The sequence below is a fragment of the Nipponia nippon genome, unplaced genomic scaffold (assembly GCF_047370975.1).
Source record: "Nipponia nippon isolate SJK-2023a ecotype South Korea unplaced genomic scaffold, ASM4737097v1 scaffold_2, whole genome shotgun sequence".
Classification (NCBI taxonomy): domain Eukaryota; kingdom Metazoa; phylum Chordata; class Aves; order Pelecaniformes; family Threskiornithidae; genus Nipponia; species Nipponia nippon.
In genome coordinates, this window is record NW_028262336.1 from 36123251 (window position 1) to 36141488 (window position 18238).

An 18238-nucleotide genomic window follows, 5' to 3' on the forward strand; every position below is an offset into this window, starting at 1 on the left:
CTCACCTAGATGTTGGTTGATTGTTAATATTAAAAAAGGTGGGCACCCAGTAATGGGCTGCAGGGCATAGGCTAAAAAACATAATTCAAAACTATATAACTATATATTAGGCTATTGGGTGAGCTGTACAGCACCCTGGTGTGGCATGACCTAGCCGAACAAGAGATGCATGCAAACAAAACTTGCAGGTAGAGTCCTTAGAAGGCAAAGAGCACATTAAACCACATCAAGGCCTCTGTGAGCTACTTCTAAAATGTTAACAAGCAGCTTGCTTAAAGAGCAGTGGCAATGATAAGAGAGACAGAGATAGGGCACGTAATTGGCTAAAAATAATTTTACTGCCAGAATGCTCTTTTGAACTGCTTACTATAGCTTCACAGCAAGTTATTTGCAATTCCAGGCTGTATTTAGCAAAGTTTCATTTGAAACAAAAAAAGAAGAGCAGATATAATCCCGTATGTCTACTAAGTAAATAGTACTAGCTGACAAGAGGAAAATATGACTGGGCCAGCAGCGTTACCAGCTTTTGATCTTTTGGAAAAACTTAGAATGGATGAAATCAGAGGGAGGGTGTGAAAGATGTCTGCTGGTTTGTTATTGAATGGTGGGGGGGCGGGTTGTGGTAGTTGTTGTTTTTAAATTGTATTAATAAAATCGTTGCAAGCGTGACTCATGTAGCAGCGATCTCCTTCCTGAGCTAAAAGGAAGAAGGAGAGCCAGTCCCACCTGCAGCCCATCAGCTCCCATCACAGCTGTCTGGGTTGGTGGGATACAGGGTTGCAGTCCCAGGTGAGACGCAGAAGATGAGACTCTCGGAGGCATCACAGCAGCCTGGCTTCAAAACAGATGGTAAGCTGCAGTATCTCACTGTGCCAGAGCTGTGCTTGCAACAGGCTTCTCCTGAAGAGCACGGACCTCCTCGAGCTGAAACGGACCCCAGGTGATGGCCGGGATGTGCCGCTGGTGCACGGCCCTGCAACACATGGTTGAGCCCTGCCACCGTTTCACCCCTCTGGCCCAGGGTTTGCTCTCCCAAAGCAGGAAGATCAGATGGCCATGGTGCCCTGTGGCTCCTGAGGCATAATCTCCCCACTTTGGATCAGCCAGGACTATGCTTTAATTAGACAAAGTAGTATTGTTTGAAAAACTCTGCAACACATTGGCCATGGCTGATGTTAAGAGAAACTAGAGAATTACAAGACAGGCTCTCACATAATGCTTTTTTTAATTGCTCCCTATGCAACCCAGTGCCTTCAGAGAGTAGCTGTGCTGTTTGTTTATTATTGTTATTAGCTTTTATTAGATTCAATGCAACCTAACTCAGAGTACCCCCTGTTTTTCAAATTCTGGTTTGATGACATAATTTGTACTGAGGAAAAGTTTGATATATTGTAGAAATTATTATAAAGTAAGTTATTATCTGATAAATTATTAAAATTTCTTATAGAATATTTTAATAAATAATAACCAAATGTTGAAAAATATTAAATGTGAATACTTTTGCAGCTGGCTTGGGGAGTAGCAAGCAATTTTAGCAGCTATGAAATGTTTATGCTTCTGGTATCTATAGGAAAACAGGATTTTTTTCAATACAAACTAAGCAATACCTTGATTCAGACAGGGTGAAGATCTGGAGCAATTCTAGCAATTGGTTGACACTGCATCTACCTACCACAGTAATTGAAACACTTTATTTTTATAAATGTAAAAAAGCTATAGAGATGAATGATATTAGTTTGCTGTGCAATTAAATAGCTAATGTCAACATTTCAATTATCATCATTAGCCTTCAGCCTGAACACCCTGCTGAGACAAACAGGATCAGCTTACAAACATGCAGAGAGCCCTCGCTTCAGCCTGTCTGAAGAGTTGGGCATAATTCCCTGTGCTGGGCTCCTAATATCTGGAAGGTTGATTCCATCAGCACAAAAGGCAGAGCCTGAAATAGGATGCAAATGATGATTTAGTTCCTGGTACAGTTCCACTTTTTCCCACTGCAAACAATTAAAAAAATTTCAGGTGCTGAGAGCTGTGATGCCCAGTTGTGTTCACTGCATTTCTTCAGATAGGACTCACGTCCCCCTGTTGTCACCTTCTCCCCACTCTCACTAGAAACTTTCTCCTCCGTGCCTCTACTGCCTGTTCCCAAACCTTCTTTGCTTCCATGTCTTGTTGCACATCTGCAAGACCAGGGCCCTGTCCTCCTGGTGCACCTGCTGAGTGGAGTGAGGCTGCGACAGACAGGCAGCCAGGAACGTGCATCTCCTGCGGCGTGCTTACCTGGGTCCTGCAGGACAGCCTGTGGCTCACAATGTGGCCCAAAGCCACCGCCTCTCCTCTGCTCTGTGCCATGGTGTGATGCATCTCCATGATCACGTCTCCTAGCCAAGCAAAGGTGTGGTGATAAGGATGGTATTCAAGGTGGGGGAAGAACAGCCAACTGACAAAGGGCACATCCAAAGTGGAGTTGGCAGCTTTGTAAAGAAGCACAGGTGACACCAGTAATGTAAATGTCCAGATGTATTACTCAATACATCTCAAAGTTTTCCTCATGAAAAGGCAAGAAACACTGGTTTCAAGAACGGAGAATTTAAAGCAGTTTAATCCTGTATGGTGAGATTATACAGTCAGGAAAGCAGATGCAAAATTGCAGATTTTTATAAGGTACCTCACATTTATGCATCATATCTGAAGCTACCACTTGGCTCACACACAGTCCAGGTGGTTTTCCCAGCTATGAAGGTACCGTCCATACGAGAGTCAGATGGTGGACCCACACACTGAACTCTGCCCGAGCCTGCAGGCAAACCTGTGCAGGGAGACTCAGTGTGGCTGCAAACCATCCTCATTCAGGATGCCTGCCACTTTTCCTCTTTTTCTTTATCTGTGGCTTTTTTTCCTAGTTCCCCTCCTGCGGAGATGGGATGAACATAGGCTGACTACATTTTATGTACATTTTAACAGTGCAGGACTGGGCCATTTGGGAGATTTTGCTACATTACCATTGCAGCCAGCTATCTATTATGTGATGTGAGTAATCCAGATTGTCTGTTGCTGGGTGAAGAGACAGCCAGCAGCTCCGCACGAACAATTCGGGTTCTAGCTAGCCTCCTTGGCTCCAATTTAAAGCCAACTACGGACGAACAGCGTGGCTGCCTCTGCACCGTGCTTCCAATACTTGCATCACCCCAGTGCACAACTTGTCCCAGTCCCTGATCCTAGACAATGGGGACTTGATTGTAGCGCAGATTTACACTACAAGCAGATTTACACATTGGCAGGACTGCCAGTGTGAAGTATCATATTCAAAGTGACAATAACCTTTTTTTTCCCCTCTCTCTTTACCTTACAAGTATTTTTCTCATTTTACAGTCTGGCAAAATTGATGCAGAGATAGCTTCAATGACTTATACAAAGTCAGTCATCAGGAGTGTATCAGTATAAATATAGACTAAGGTGTCTGAATACCTTTATAAGCAGCTTTTGTCTTGTATTTTGGTCTGACTTAGCATCATCTCACATTGCAAGGACTTTTGAGTGTATACTGTCTTGAACAATGCATGACAGTGGCTGTGTGACGTTTGCCAGACCCCTGAAAACTTCATGCAGAAATCTAGTAGTGATTCTGATGTGCTTTTATGTACACATCCAATCAAACCTTGCTTTAGTACACAGTCACATTACAGTAAGTCAGATTTATCCCTGTCATAAGTCCGCTGGCTTTAATGAAGCAGCACCAAAACCTAGGTTTGTCTATGAAATTTTAAAGCAAGTTTCAGAAACACATTTTTCAGCCCATGTGCAACTATTTTCCACAGTGGAAAGAGTACATTATTTGGCCATTGAATGAATATCAACACCAACAGTTTGAGTGTAATGTTGAAGAAAGTAAGGGTTTTTTCATCTGTTCTCTTCATGTCTTGAAGGAAAGTGAACTGGCTGTGTTTAAAAATGTGGCCAAGCACATCAAAGAGTAATTAAGTAACATATAATATACCTCAAGAAAAAAAAAATAGGACATTTTCAGCATTGCTGGAGATATTAAAAATACGTATTAAATATTTCAAACTCAGATATGAACTTCCTTTTTTTTTTCCTTAATTTCTTACCTGTAGAGAACAGTAGGAAGACAAAACCATGTTTTTAGACTAGAATTCACTCTAAATCCAGGTGGATTTTTTTTTTTTTAAATCTGACTCAGGTTTATCAGATCATGGCAGAAAAAAAATCCTGTCGATAGCATTTTTCTTTGCGAGGGACGTCAGCATGGCAGAAATTTCACAAGAACAACTGGCATCATCAGATTTCCACCTTTCAATTGGTTTGGGGCCAAAAGAGTCATTGATTTTTCAGTTTCTGCCGGAGCTTGTAAATAATCATAGTGTCTTTTTTTCTGCAATAATAAAACTAGTATGATACTAATCAGATACAACAAAACTAGTTGTGATCAATTTTTAATTTCTTCATCTTATCATTAAATATAGTCATCTCTATATTTTGTACATTCAGTCATGTCTGAACTCAGATAAGATATCTTTAATGAAATATTAAATAAATGACAAAGATGAACGGAGGATTTTTTGCATGCTATTATGAGCGGTAAAAACAAAGCAAATTGGTAAATGAGTATTCAATTCCTCTATTTAAATATCTATAGAAAATAAGGTAAATAAAAATATATTTGACAGTGAATATGTCCAGTGGGAACACTTCCTTGTGTTTTACTTTATAGTGGCTAAACATTAAGTCAAGCCTTTAACTTGAATTTAATGTATTAAAGCAGTAACAATCAAGGCACAAGGCATTTCCTGGGAATTAATGACTGGCTGGGAGAGTTGATGGGCCAATGAGAAGCTGAGGGCCATTAACCTCAGCTAGTCATTAATTTCCCTGAAAATTCCCTGTGCTGAAGTTGTTAGTGCTTTTTATAATCTTCTTAGATATTAAGTATATATATGAAGACTTTCCCTCCCGTCCAAGCAATTTTTAAAAAGATAACATAGGAAGGAAACATTTAGGCAATAATGCTGTTTCCCTTGGCTTTCCTGATAAATTCCTGATAAACTAAAAATGAATAGCAAAATTAAAACAGAAACAAGTCCAAACCATTTAGAAGCAAAATATTAATTCCCTAAATGCACACTGTAAGGTTTGTTTGAGAACTCTAATACAATCATGCACAGGGAGTGAGGCAGACCATCAGCTTCTGCAGTCAACAGTGCCCAGATGGCTACGACGGAGCTGCCAGCAGCAACGTGCCTCCTCATTTCTTCCAGATGTTCCACAAAGTCAGGTCCCTGATGTCCCCTGCCTCGACACTGCTCACCCCTGTTCATTGTTCATATCTCACTTTTGCACGTTTCCCCAGGAGTAGAAGATACCAAGACCCCTCCAAATTATTTTTAACACTTGGAACAGAAAACGTTGATGCAAAATCACCATTTGCCAATCACAAGCAGGTGGAGGGAGGTGATCCCTCCCCTCTGCTCAGCACTGGTGAGGCCACATCTGGAGTGCTGGGTCCAGTTCTGGGCTCCCCAGTACAAGAGAGACATGCACATACTGGAGAGACTCTGTTGAAGGGCTGCGAAGATGTTTAAGGGACTGGAGCCTCTCTCCTATGAACAATGACAGAGAGCTAGGACTGCTCAGCCTGGAGATGAGAAGGCTCAGGGGGATCTCAGAAATGTATATAAGTAGCTGAAAGGATGAGGACAGAGACAGGCTCTTTTTGGTGGTGCCCAGTGACAGGACAAGAGGCAGCGGGCACAAACTGAAACACAGGAGGCTCCATCTGAACACCAGGAAACACTTTTTCACTGTGATGGTGACCAAGCACTGGCACAGGTTGCCCAGAGAGGTTGTAGAGTCTCCATCCTTAGAGATATTCAAAAGCTGTCTGGATACGGTCCTGGGCAATGGGCTGTAGATGGCCCTGCTTGAGCAGGTGGGTTGGAGAAGATGACCTCCAGAGGTCCCTTCCAACCTCAGCCATTCTTTGACTCTGGGCAAATCGAGAGGTTTGACCACAGAAAAGTTTATTTCTCTGGGCTCCTCAGGAAATCCTTATGAGTAAAGGCCCAGTTTCCAACACATTCTAGTCAGACAAAGTACCTGCATGGTGACAGACTCATAGAATCAGATCCTAAGCTATCCCATTGAGTTTAAAACCAAAAAGGAACAGTTGTGATCCTGTGTTCTGACATATGATATTATGGTCCTATGTGTGCTTGACAGGTCATCTTTGTGCATTATTAGTTGTTATTAATAAAGTTCATTGCAGTAATATCTCAGGGCCGTTGGGGAATGGCATCCTATTGTGTCAAGGGAACAGAATGGACTGCTAGACATTCCTATGGCACTGACAATCTTACTTTTCCTACACTGGTTGAAACCATAAATAGCAGCTCTAAGGAACAGAAATAGTGATGGCATTCTTTGTCCAGCTTTCATTTTTTGCCCTTGATGGTATTGATTTAACCTTTATGAAAATTAATCTCAGGAGAGGAACAGACCCTGAAGATTTTACTTTTAAGACTTGCAATTTCCAAGAGCAATTGCAAGTTGTTGCTCTTCCTGGGTTTTTGTTTTGTTTTGGTTTTGTTTTTTGTGGATTTATTTTCTTATTTGATAAAGCGGTTACCAGCCAGTGCCTTGTAACTTGGCCAACCTGTTTTCAGGAGTCATTCATTCATCTTATAACCGGCAATAAAATGTTCCATCTCCTACTGTAGCCTGTTTAAAAATCAATCATTGCTAATAACAAATGAAAACTCAGCATGTGGAAGTGTTGGAAGAGGATGTTGAACCACGTGTAGGGAATTTTATTCATCTTGATATTTTTGTGCACTTGTGAAGTAATTGGGGCACATGAGTCCATGATTAAATGTAGGTGGTAAAGTAATTTCAACCCTGTATTAGACCTAGTGTTGAAATTACCCTTCACATGAGGAATACCCTCTATGTTAACATATTTAAGATATAACCCTTCAGCATGGAGAAGTAAAGAAAAAAATCCACAATTAGGAAAAGGCCACTCGTAAATCTGAAGCCCAACTTCTGTTTAGGTAGCATTAGTACATGTTTTTCCATCGCTATGCTGATTTTCATCATGAATGCAGCCCTCACAAGCAAGCAAGGAAATTAAATGCAACCTTGGCTTGACCTGATCAGAAGCAAAATAGGAGATACCACCTCTCTCTTTGCCCTGTTCTGGCTGTGAATAGGAAGAGGAAGTCTAAAGAGGATCCTAAACCAAAAGCACCGATACAGACATTCAGCAGACTCCGGGGAAGTTGTGACCCAAGTCACAATCTGAACTTTGTGGCTGATGCTTCCCACTTGAACAGGCTAAATTAAAATCTACAACCCGGCAAATGAGGTTGAATTGTCAGAGAGGAAAAGACAATTCAGATATATACTGTGTTGCCTCAAACAGTGGCAAATAATCCAGTATGAAACTATACAAAGCTGTATCAGTGCCTTTTTTCTTTTTTTGGCAAAACACCATATATTTGACAAAACTGTTTCCACTAACCAAAACAATTGCCAGTGAGGAGGCTGTATTTTATCATTTGAGATGCCACCCCAGCTTTTAGAGTTCTATTAGATTGTCTTGGCTCAGTGTTTGATATTTATTCTTATCATTTAGGAGCATCAGATACTCATATCTTGGAAGATGTCTATTGAATGGTGATAAGTGTTTGGTACTCACACAACAAGTGATATCACTGCACTGGAGTTAACTCAGTTTCACAACCTGCAAGTTCAGAGCATTATCACAGAAAGAGCTGGAGTTTTATTTATATTAAACTGACACATAATTAAGTTTGGCACTTGCTTATATAAAATTTGGGATTTCTCTAGTGCTTTCCCTCCAAGATGTTCTACAATTCTTCCTTAGGCAGTTAACCATGATTATCCTATTCACTGCTATTATAAAATACTCACTTTATAAATATATATATTGCATGGAAAGTTAGAGGCACAGTCATTAGAAATAAATTTTAAGAAAATATTCTAAAAGCTTATAAAGAGATCCAAACTGTTGGAAGACAATCAGTCCACGAATTGCAGTGTTATGAGCTGCAATGACTGCAGAGAGCAGAAAGAGGGGCCCTGTAACTTCTCTGCCATCTGGCTATGGAGTTGCTAGTGTAACCAGGCAGAAAGAGATGTTTACAGAGAATTGCAGTGACTTGTTAGCATGGCAGCTATTTGGTTAATGAATTAAGACATTATATTGATTTGCACAGCAGTTTTTAGAAATACATGCCAGTTTTATCGCCACTGCTTTTAATAAGCAATGATGCCTCGCACTAGGTCTGGTCCAGGGAAATTGTTGCATTAGGAAACAGGTTAATAAGTGCAGACGTAAACATGATTTCAACTGTTGATGTGGACAAAAATGGATATATTTCCAAGGGAGTTATGTGGTCATGGCCATCTAATTTGTAAATCCATAGTTAGCTATGATCAGTTGTAAAGTAGATAAAAAAATCAAATGATTTCCCAGTTTGCCAGAACTGAGCTCTTCTGTTTTAAATGAAAAATACAGGTTTTTTTAAAAACCTACATGTAAGCTGTATTGCTTTTTGGCTTCCTCTTAGAGATGGTTCCAGCAAAACCTGCATCTTTTTCTGTGGAAAAAAAGTGACTTGAGATCCACTGAAATCCACTGGGAGAAGAGCATGGTAAGGGCTTGAGCAGAGCTATGGTGAAGACCATTCTAAGAAATAATATTGATTCTACTACATGTGTTTAATTTACAAGCTGCACTGACCTGTTGCATAGATTGCAAAGGAACCACTTTTAAAGGACAGCAGATGAAATAGAAGGGTTTTACTAAATGATTGTGTTTCCATGGAATTGACACTCTAGCCTTACTTTGCTCGAGATGGATGGTTGCTAGCATGATCATATTCATTGTGAAGAGACCAGAAATAGTCATTAATTAAGAAACTGATATGAAGGAAAATCTCTCTTTCTTGAACTGATAATTGGAGAGTTTGTATCTCTGAAACAATGAGGTCGGAAAGATTGTAACAACATCAAATCGAAACAGCCAATTTCACTAAAGCCTCGTCTCTTAAAATGTTGCCCAGGTTTTTTTAACATTTTATGACTGAACATAACTCTCAGACTCAGATATACTTCTCCAAAGAAGGAGAAAAAGGCTTTTGAGGGTCCTATTAATAGAAGGATGATAATTTAACCTGGGAGGAAAGATGTAACGTGAAGATATTGGTTGTTGTTATAGGCAACTGTTATTCGTTCCCAGTGATTTCAGATAAAGCAGATTCTTCGAGGGAGGACTTGTTCTAGGGGAGCTGATCAGCTGCTGCCTTCTGGGGTTTCTAGCCCTGGCTGGAGTCACAGCCTTTGTAGTGTCATTTGCTTAGACATAGTATGTGTGATTACAACATCTTCTTACCCTTGCAGAGGTCCGGCCGCACTTCTCCCACTACCACCCCGAACCATTCCTTCCCACTGCTGGCTCATTTCCTTTGCTCTTCCGAATCCCATGTCAAGGAACTTAGTCTCTTCTCCACTTCTGCAGTTCTGTGGGGTGAATTTCAGTGCTTGCTGACAAATGAATGCCTCTAGAAGTTAATGCTAAATTAAAAGTTCTAACTAGAGCATCAGTTTTACTCTTGACTGCCATAGCTCTGCCCATTTTTCTTCTGTCTCTGATATCCATTTGGGAATGTTGCAGAGCTTTCACAGACGTTCAAATTATTAAAGTACCCTCATTGCACTGTGTTGATTTTCACTATACATAGCAAATTGAAGCAAGAAGAGTGCCTGAAATTAGGATAACTTTCCAGCTGCTTGCAATACATTTTGCAATGCATAGTTCATAAGGGCTATTTAACACAGATTTCTCATTAGCATAATATTCTTGCATGTTAAATGTTTTATATGACATTTTTGCAGCTACTATGGGCAATAAATAAAATGGCTTCCCGGTAAGAAAATATTTTCTTGGTAAATGTACTTATGAAAGTGTTTTAACTCCTTATTGCTACTCAGAACCATCATGTGCTATCCTAACTTTGTCTTTGATTGTGCATTGTGAGCATCAAAGAGCCCACACTGCTATTCTTCCTCAACCAGCTGTTGGCTTTATTATGCCAAATTCTGGTTTCCGTAGCATAAACTGAAGTCACTCTTTTAATTAGAAATGGATCAAAATTTGCTTCATCACCTCACTGACTCTTCGAAGGGATTTTGCATGTAAGAAAAAAAACCATACTTTTCCCAGAAGTAGTTTCTAGAAATTGCCTTGACACAAAGTGAAAGAGCTCTGTGTCAACCGTTCAGACTTGTTTAGCCAATAAACAGAAGTACGGTCCAGGCTGGACAGTGGGGAAAGCAGCATTTAAGGTGATGACCTGCACAGCCCGTGTTCTCAGACGTGTAAGCACACTTGGGTAGCAAATGAAATAAGGAGCTGGTCTAGAAAAATGCTAGAGTAGAAAAGCTTTTACCTGATCAGGTCTCAGACGGACGAGATGATAGAACATGGTGTGGCAGATTAGACCCACAAACACAAGATGGTGTTTAATAAGTTCTGGTGGAAGGAAAGTGAGAGATGATTTACCACCACATGAAGTAAATGGATGGTGCATTGAGGTATATCAGTAGGAGTACTGACTCACAGCTCATCATCTGGAAAACTGGAAATTTTCAGTACTACAGCAACCCAGCAGTTGCTGTATATATTCTGGGAGCAAGGGGAAAGTGACAAGTAACGGGTTTTGGAGCATATCATAAAAGAAGTGGGTTTTATCTTCTGGGTGTCTCCATCCTATAAGTTTTCCTGTCAGATTTGGGAGAACAGTATTTCACTTGGCTTTCAGTTTGTCTCTGAATCATTGTAACAATGGAATTTATTCTTCCAAACCTGAATTGTTGAAGAAAAAAAGGCAGAGCTGTTTGGGAGGTGGGTGGAAAAGGGGGGAGGAGAGGGGAAGAAAGACAGTCTGTACATGACTGATCTAATTTTCTGTGTTTCACAAACTCAAGTCAAATATGATAGCATTTGATTAATATTCATTGAGAAGTGACCAAATGCTTGTTTTCTTGGTTTGAAAATCAGAATAAAGAGAGTGTTTCTCCTCAGAGGGGCTAGATTTCAGAGCAGCCTCGTGTAAGACCTGAAAGGAGCGATGACTTTTTTTGTAAAGGGAACAGCCTGTGCAGTGGACATGCTTCAGAGAAAAAGACGAGAACTTTCTTCTAGAATTTAATACATTTGTAACAGTTATAGGAAATACACCTGCAGACAAAACAGTACGTTTATGGCGGATTTAGTGGAAAATGACTGAATTCTTCTAGACTGGAGGCATGTCAGTGTTGTCTCTATTGCTGATGTATTGTTTGAAGAGACACAGTTGGACAAGCCAGTCCTCGAAGTCTCTGGCAGACCTTATTGTAGGTAACTATGGAATTTCAGAGCGATATTTACTGGTCAGTAACTCTTGATATCTGCTGGTTACGTTTAATCAAAATATTGCTGAGGAGGCAAAACTGGAAAACCTATCATATTTTTTAATATGTCTCATGTATTATAAGCTCAAAGAGAAAGAGGGTGAACATTCAATCTAGAGATAAAATATTCTTTATTACTTATTAGATGTAAAAGCTTGTGCTCTATGTTCAACAATTGCCTCTGTAAGCAGAGTTATGGCACTCAAGTTTTCAATGTTCACATTGCCTTCTGAATTATTGCACCAGCCTGCCACTAGGGTGTCAGGTTTTGGAGTGAAAGACCAGAACCGTTTTCTTGGTTGGAGTAGAGTCAAAATGTTTTTTCTAAATGCCTGTATCAATTTTTACCCTCATCTCTACAGGTTTATTATACTTCGAAAGCATTTGATTTTGATCTTTTCACATTATGAATAGCTTGCAGATGTGCTTATATATAATTAATGTTTATTAATTTTGTGAAGTTAAATTGTTTAAACTTCTTTCAGATAAGTACCTGTCTATGTTGCTATTAAAAAATGCGTGTTATACTTGCTACTTTTACTACATACAGACTTCTGGTTTACTACTCGTTACATATTCAGATAGTCTGGTGTCTCGCTTATGAGACATAAGAAGAGGAACTGAAAATAGCCTTAATTCTGCAGAAGACGAGACAAAGGCAAGCGATTTTATTTTTGTAGCTTACTTCTTAATATCACTAGACTACAGCGTGATACCAGAGTTTGTAAGATGACTGCACGGATTTCTGGCTTACCTTGAAAAGGCTGGGTCCCAAAACATAGAATTAGAATAAAATGTTTGGGAAAGGTAAAGATTGCCTTAGCCAGAGTGAAATCTATTGCTGTGAAAAGAATGAATGTAACAGACTTTTAATATAAGAATTTGAAAACATCATCAGTCAGTATGACGCTGGATCAACACACTCACCTCCTCCCAACCCTCTTTTAACTTAGCTGGAGTACTGGATCGTGCTAGCATGTTCTTTTAATGTCAACATCACAGTGAAACCCATTTGAACAAAAAAGATACAAACCCAATAATTTAAATACATCGTTTGTTTCTGAAATGCAAATACATCAGGCAAAAGCCAGAGAACGAGAGAACTATTAGTAAGGGATGGGCTGTTCCGCCGTTAGCGCGGGAGCTAGGACAGCATGGGCAACCTGAAGTTTTGCTGCAGTTTTAGTTGCAATACGGACATTTTCCTAACGCTTACTTTTACGTATTTGCCTGCTGGCTTTGCAAAATTTGTAAGCATTAAGAAAACAAATTTTTAAGAGCCGACCACCTCCAGCTCGGTCATCTCTCGCCATCAGCTGTCAGAGAGCCATCAAGAGCTGGGCTTCCAGCATATTCCTGAACACGTAAATTATCTGTAACGGGCCGAGGCTACGCGCTTACTTCGGTGCCAGAGCAAGGAGGCACCCGGAGCTCCCCCAGTGCCTCACAGGCACCGCCCTGCCAGGGGGGAGGCGGACACCCCCGGCCCGCGGGGGCTGGAAACACGGGTGGGAGACGGCCCCGCTTTCGCAGCGCAGCCCACGCCGGCCCCCACGGGGGCGCCGCCGCTCCCGGCCCCCTTTCCCCCGCGCCTCAGCGCCGGCCCCGCGCCCGCCGAGCCGATTTCGGCGGGAGCCGCAGAGCCCCGCGCTACCGGAGGCAGCGCCGGGCCGCCGCGGTGAGGGGGGAGAAGCGGACGGGGACGGGGAGGGCGGCGGGGCGCTGCCGGCGGGCGCGTGGGCGGTGCGTGGGCGGGCGGCTTGCGTGGGCCGCGGCGGCGGGGCGCGGACAGGTGGGCTGGCGGGGGCCGGCCGGGCGGGGCGAGCGTGTGCGAGAGCGGCGGCGGCGGCGGCGGCGGGGGCGGGCCGGCCGTGGGCAGGCAGCGGCGCGGCTGCCGAGCGGCGCTGCCCCCCGCGCGGCGGCGGCGGCGGCGGCGGCAGCGGCGGCGGGAGCCCCGGCCCCGCGATAAAAAGGGAAGGGGCCGGGAGGTGGGAGGCGCGCGCTGCGGGTCCGCCGGGGCGCCGTGCAGCGGCACCGGCAGGGACGTGCCGGGGAGGGAGCGAGCCAGCCGTGGCAGGAGCGGGGGGCTGTGCCGAGCGGTGAACCGCCTCCCGCCCGCCCGCCCTCCCGCAGGAATCCCGGGCGGGTGGCGCGGCGGCACCCGGGGCGCGCGGCTCCCCCTGGCTGCGCGGCGGCGGCGGGAAGGAGGGCGGGAGCCCGCCCGCCGCGCTGCTGAGGAGGAGCCGCCGCCTCATCCTGCGGCACCGGCCGGCAGCGCGACGAGCCCGGCGAGCGCAGGTGGGTGGGCAGCGCCCGCTGGACCGACGCCGGACCCTCGGCCCTCGGGTGGAGCGGTGACCTGCTGCCCGGCGGGCGGCACCTCGCCCGCGGCTCCGTGTGTGTGTGCTTGGGAGGGCGGGGGGGGGGCGTCGCGGTGAGGGGCTTTCGCGAGGCTGTGGGGTGGTGGGCGTGAGGGGCTTCGTGGGGCTGAGGGCGGCCGGGGCGTGGGGCTGCGAGGGGCTTCGCGGGGTGCGGGGCGCGGGCTGTGCGGGACCGGGGGTGCCGCGGCGGCGGTGGGGCGGCGCCCGGCGCGCACCTGAGCGGCCGCGGCCGGGCTGGGGGTGGCGGGGCCCGGGGGGTCCCCGCGGGTCCCTGCGGCCGTGGGTGCCTTCCCGTCCGGGGGTGCCCGGCGGTGGCGGCGCCGTGGCAGGGCGAGAGGGTTACCTGGACGCGTGCTTCGGGACGCAGGCAGCCTCACCCGCGCTGGGGATTTTATTTCTTTATTATTAATTTTTTTTTTCTTTTCTTAAGAACAACTTGTTCTTGGAAAATCGCGTTTAATTTCGGTTTCTATTCCAGTTTGAGATTTCTGGTCGAGGCTGCGATTACTGTTGACGTAGGGTAGCGCAGGGGCGCAGGTACCCGGGCAGCCGTAGTCATCCGTGCGCTGGCAGCGGCGTGCTGAAATGAGTTAGTTTCTGTCCGCTAATGACTTGAGAGCGCTTTTTCCAGACAGAGACGTAGTGGGAGCGTTCGGGCGGCTGCTTCCAGGGGCGATATGAGCAATGCTTAACTGGAAGAAGGGGGAGAGTGCGTGCGCGCGCAAAAGCCAGTGTTCCCCCAGAGCTTGTACTCCGAAACTTCGTTATTCGGTGAAAACCCTGTTCTGAACACCAGAAAGCTTTGCTTTTTCCAGGAAGGCTCGTATTTCTATTTTATCATATTTTCAGGAGAGGATTTATGTGAAGGCTCTGGGTACTGTGTGTTCAGGTCTTACTTTGATGTAAATGGTTAATTCGGCAGAATCTGTGGCATATTGCTCATAGTGCAGTAAGCCTGGAATAAATCAAGTGGTTTTCATTGCATAAAAAAGTTCAAGATTGCTTGTAGTTCTATGAGATGTTCTTCCAAATACTAGTGCTTTTTTGGTACGCATTTCTTTATAACCTATGTAAGGTAATTAAGCTGAGAGTGGAAATTACCTCTCTGTAAAACCGTGTTCATTTTTCAGAATGAAGAACAAATCAAATTAGTTTTTGTATTCACCAAGTAATTAAATGCAGATGTTATTCCCACTTCAGAAGTCACCTTGCTCTGTCAAGGTTACGATGTGTCCACTAAGCAACACGGATAACATAAAAATATGTAAAGCCTGTATCTGTCTTTGAGAGTTTTAAACGTTCTCTCGGGTTAAATTGAGTTGGGATTGGGGTTTTTTCTTCGTTCCTGAAATTTATTAAAGAGAAAATTACAAATAATGCAGTTTGAGTATCTTAACACATCTCTCACAAAGGGGAATGCTTTAGAATGGTTGTGTTTAAAAAAAAACAAAAACAAAAAACACAAAACCAAACCCAAAACAAGTGAGCTGAAATATTGTGGTAATAGGATTTGCAGCATAAAATATGGCTAATTTCTCTTGTATGACTACAGGTGGCAGTGTAGAAGCCAAGAACAAAAATTGGCAGAAATTATATTCTGTGTACAAGAAAATGAAGAGTGTACTCATGACTAAGCACAGGAACCTGGAAAACCACAGGTATGTGAAGTGATTCATACAACTGCCTATGGTGCTCCCAGTATTTACTGTATTCTGATGTTTCTGGCCTAATGGGTATTTTTGGACCGATTATCACTTAATGTATTCACAATAAGACCCTAATCAAAATGTCATGGATTACTAAAAGGAGCAAAAATACTTTGAAGGCAGTATGCAAGGAGAGGTGGGATTTTCCCACTTTTTTATGGTTTATTTTAACTATAAAGAATCAGAGCACTAAGTTGCATGAAGTTTTTTTTTATTCTTTTAAACAAATAGATTTCATATTGATAAACCTAGCAGCAGTTATAGCCCTGAATATAATTGAAATGGAGAAATTTTACATACAATAGAAAGATTTGCATGTCTGGATGTTTTGGATGTCTTATCAGTACTATTTTTATGAGCACTGAAGAATTGAAAGAATGAGGAGAATTACAGAGATGTAATTTCAAATAATTGTCCAGTGGTGATGCATATGTGTTGTTAAGGGTTAAATCTTGTAAGATTAAAAAGAGTTTTACATCACTGTTTTCTATTAAAAAAATAAGCAGTACATAATAAGAGCTTGTGATTAGCTCTCATATTTCAAAGCAAAGGGAAATACTAGATTACCTTATTAATTATTTCTTCTCATTAAGTAGCAACATTAGAGTGAGGCAAAGCTTTTCTTGTATGTTTACATCGGTGTGCACAGCCTGTAGAAATTAGTCCGTGGGTCTGCATTCCGGGATTCCTGGGAAGCCATGGAGGATGGGACAAACTCAGAGATGGAGCTTGAGGATTTTTTAGAAGTGATGAGTGGGAAGTTATCCTGGTAAGAAGTGTCAAAGTGCAACTATCACTGTGTTTATATTAAATATATTTATACTTTTGCATTTGGCTGTTCTTATTCTAGTCTGAAAAGACTTTTTGTCTAAACCCTTAAATTGCTTCTGAGAGAACATGGTTATACCACAAATATTCACAGATGACCAAGTCATCTTGTGTCAGCTACCCTGCAGTAACTGGCCTTGGGCACAGTTTTAGTTATCCCCAGTTGCAAAATAAGTTGCAGACAGAATGATTTATTTCACTGTTAGAATGGGCTAATAGCATACATCCCACTAGGTATAACTAACCAGGTGTCACCAATAAACTGTTAAATTTTAGTAGCTTGGCATCTTGGGATTCTGGAATCCAAATCAAAATGACTTTTTCTACCCACTGCTTAAAAAAACATCCAGAAAACTATACTTCAGGCATAGCTTTGTGGGCACCCAAGCCCTGAAGCTGTAAGCTCTCTATAGAGAAGCTGTGTCTCTGTTGGTGAATAGTAAGACCCTGATCTCTGAGTGGGGTTTGTGGGTGCCATCATAATGCTTTCAAAATACAGTGTGGCTTGGGTAGAGTACCCTGATGAGCTACCACAGTTCCTAACTTCAATTTAAAAAAAGAAGTGAATAAACCTAGATCTTTAGGGCTGTTCTGCAGGGGAATGCCCTTTAACCACCTTTGCCTGGCCATCATGTTATTGCTTGTCACCTGTTATTTCTGAGTGGAGACCCACTCAGGTGTAGGTGGGGAGAAAAAAAGCATCAGCACTAATTTCTATACAGCCCTGTAGGTTTTTTATTATCTTGTATTGAGTGAAACAGTTAACTATACTTTAAAAACTTACATTAATAGCCCTGATAAGGCAATTGAACTCTATGTAGTACAGGTCAGCATATGCTTATGGCTTTGTTGAACGTTGTTGAGCGCATTAGTTTCTGATAACACATTTAGAACAGAAAATGAAAATGTCATTTGTCATTGGTACAAAATTTTAATGGGGTCTTCCATTACATCAAGTGTTCAAAATATTAAATAAAAGAAAACTGGTAACTAAGCAGTGTGATGCTCAAGAGTTCAATTTACAGACACTTCTCTGTGCTAATTATGAAGTATTGACATGAATGAATGAAACTACTTGTTAAAGCACCTTTTGCAGTGTATAGCAGTTATGAGTTCACAAAATGATTCATAACATTCAGCAATTTGTGATGAGTTTCTCTGCTGTTACTGAAGATTACTAAATATCTAATGTATTTGCGCTACACTGGGTTACTTTAAATTAGATTTGATGGTGGAAAGGGAAGGAGAACCATTTGCTATCAACTGAAAAATCAGGCCTGTTTTGTGAATCAGTTAGTCAGTATTGAATTTCTCTTTACTGTATAGTACAATTTACCCTTTACAATAAAATACAAGTGTTTAATCATCTTGCCTATAAATACAGCAGTGACAGTGTGTGTGTGGGAAACCCTCAAGGCTTCTTTTGTGTTGAAAGTTGTGTACATTATAAGTAATAAAATATAGCGGACTTGCTGTAATTGAAAGTAGAATTCATAGTAAGAAATCTAAACTTGGAATCTAAGTGTGTAAGGTCCCATCTTGAATCAGCAAGTTTTGGTTATATAGAATGCTATTAGATTTGATGCAGGATGTATTCATAAGTACAGCTCCCATTAACACTGCAACAGATGCCGCATCTTGGAAAACTGTCTTGAGCTTCTTTGAACTGAAAGTTGTGGCTGGTTACATGTTCTGCTGTTTTAAGAAGGCTGTGTTTAAGGGCTTGCACAATCAGTCATTTCACACTATCATAAAGATGGATGTGATCTGTTAGATTATAAAGCATGATTGCCTGGCAGTTATCGGAAATGTCTGTTAATGATACCAGGG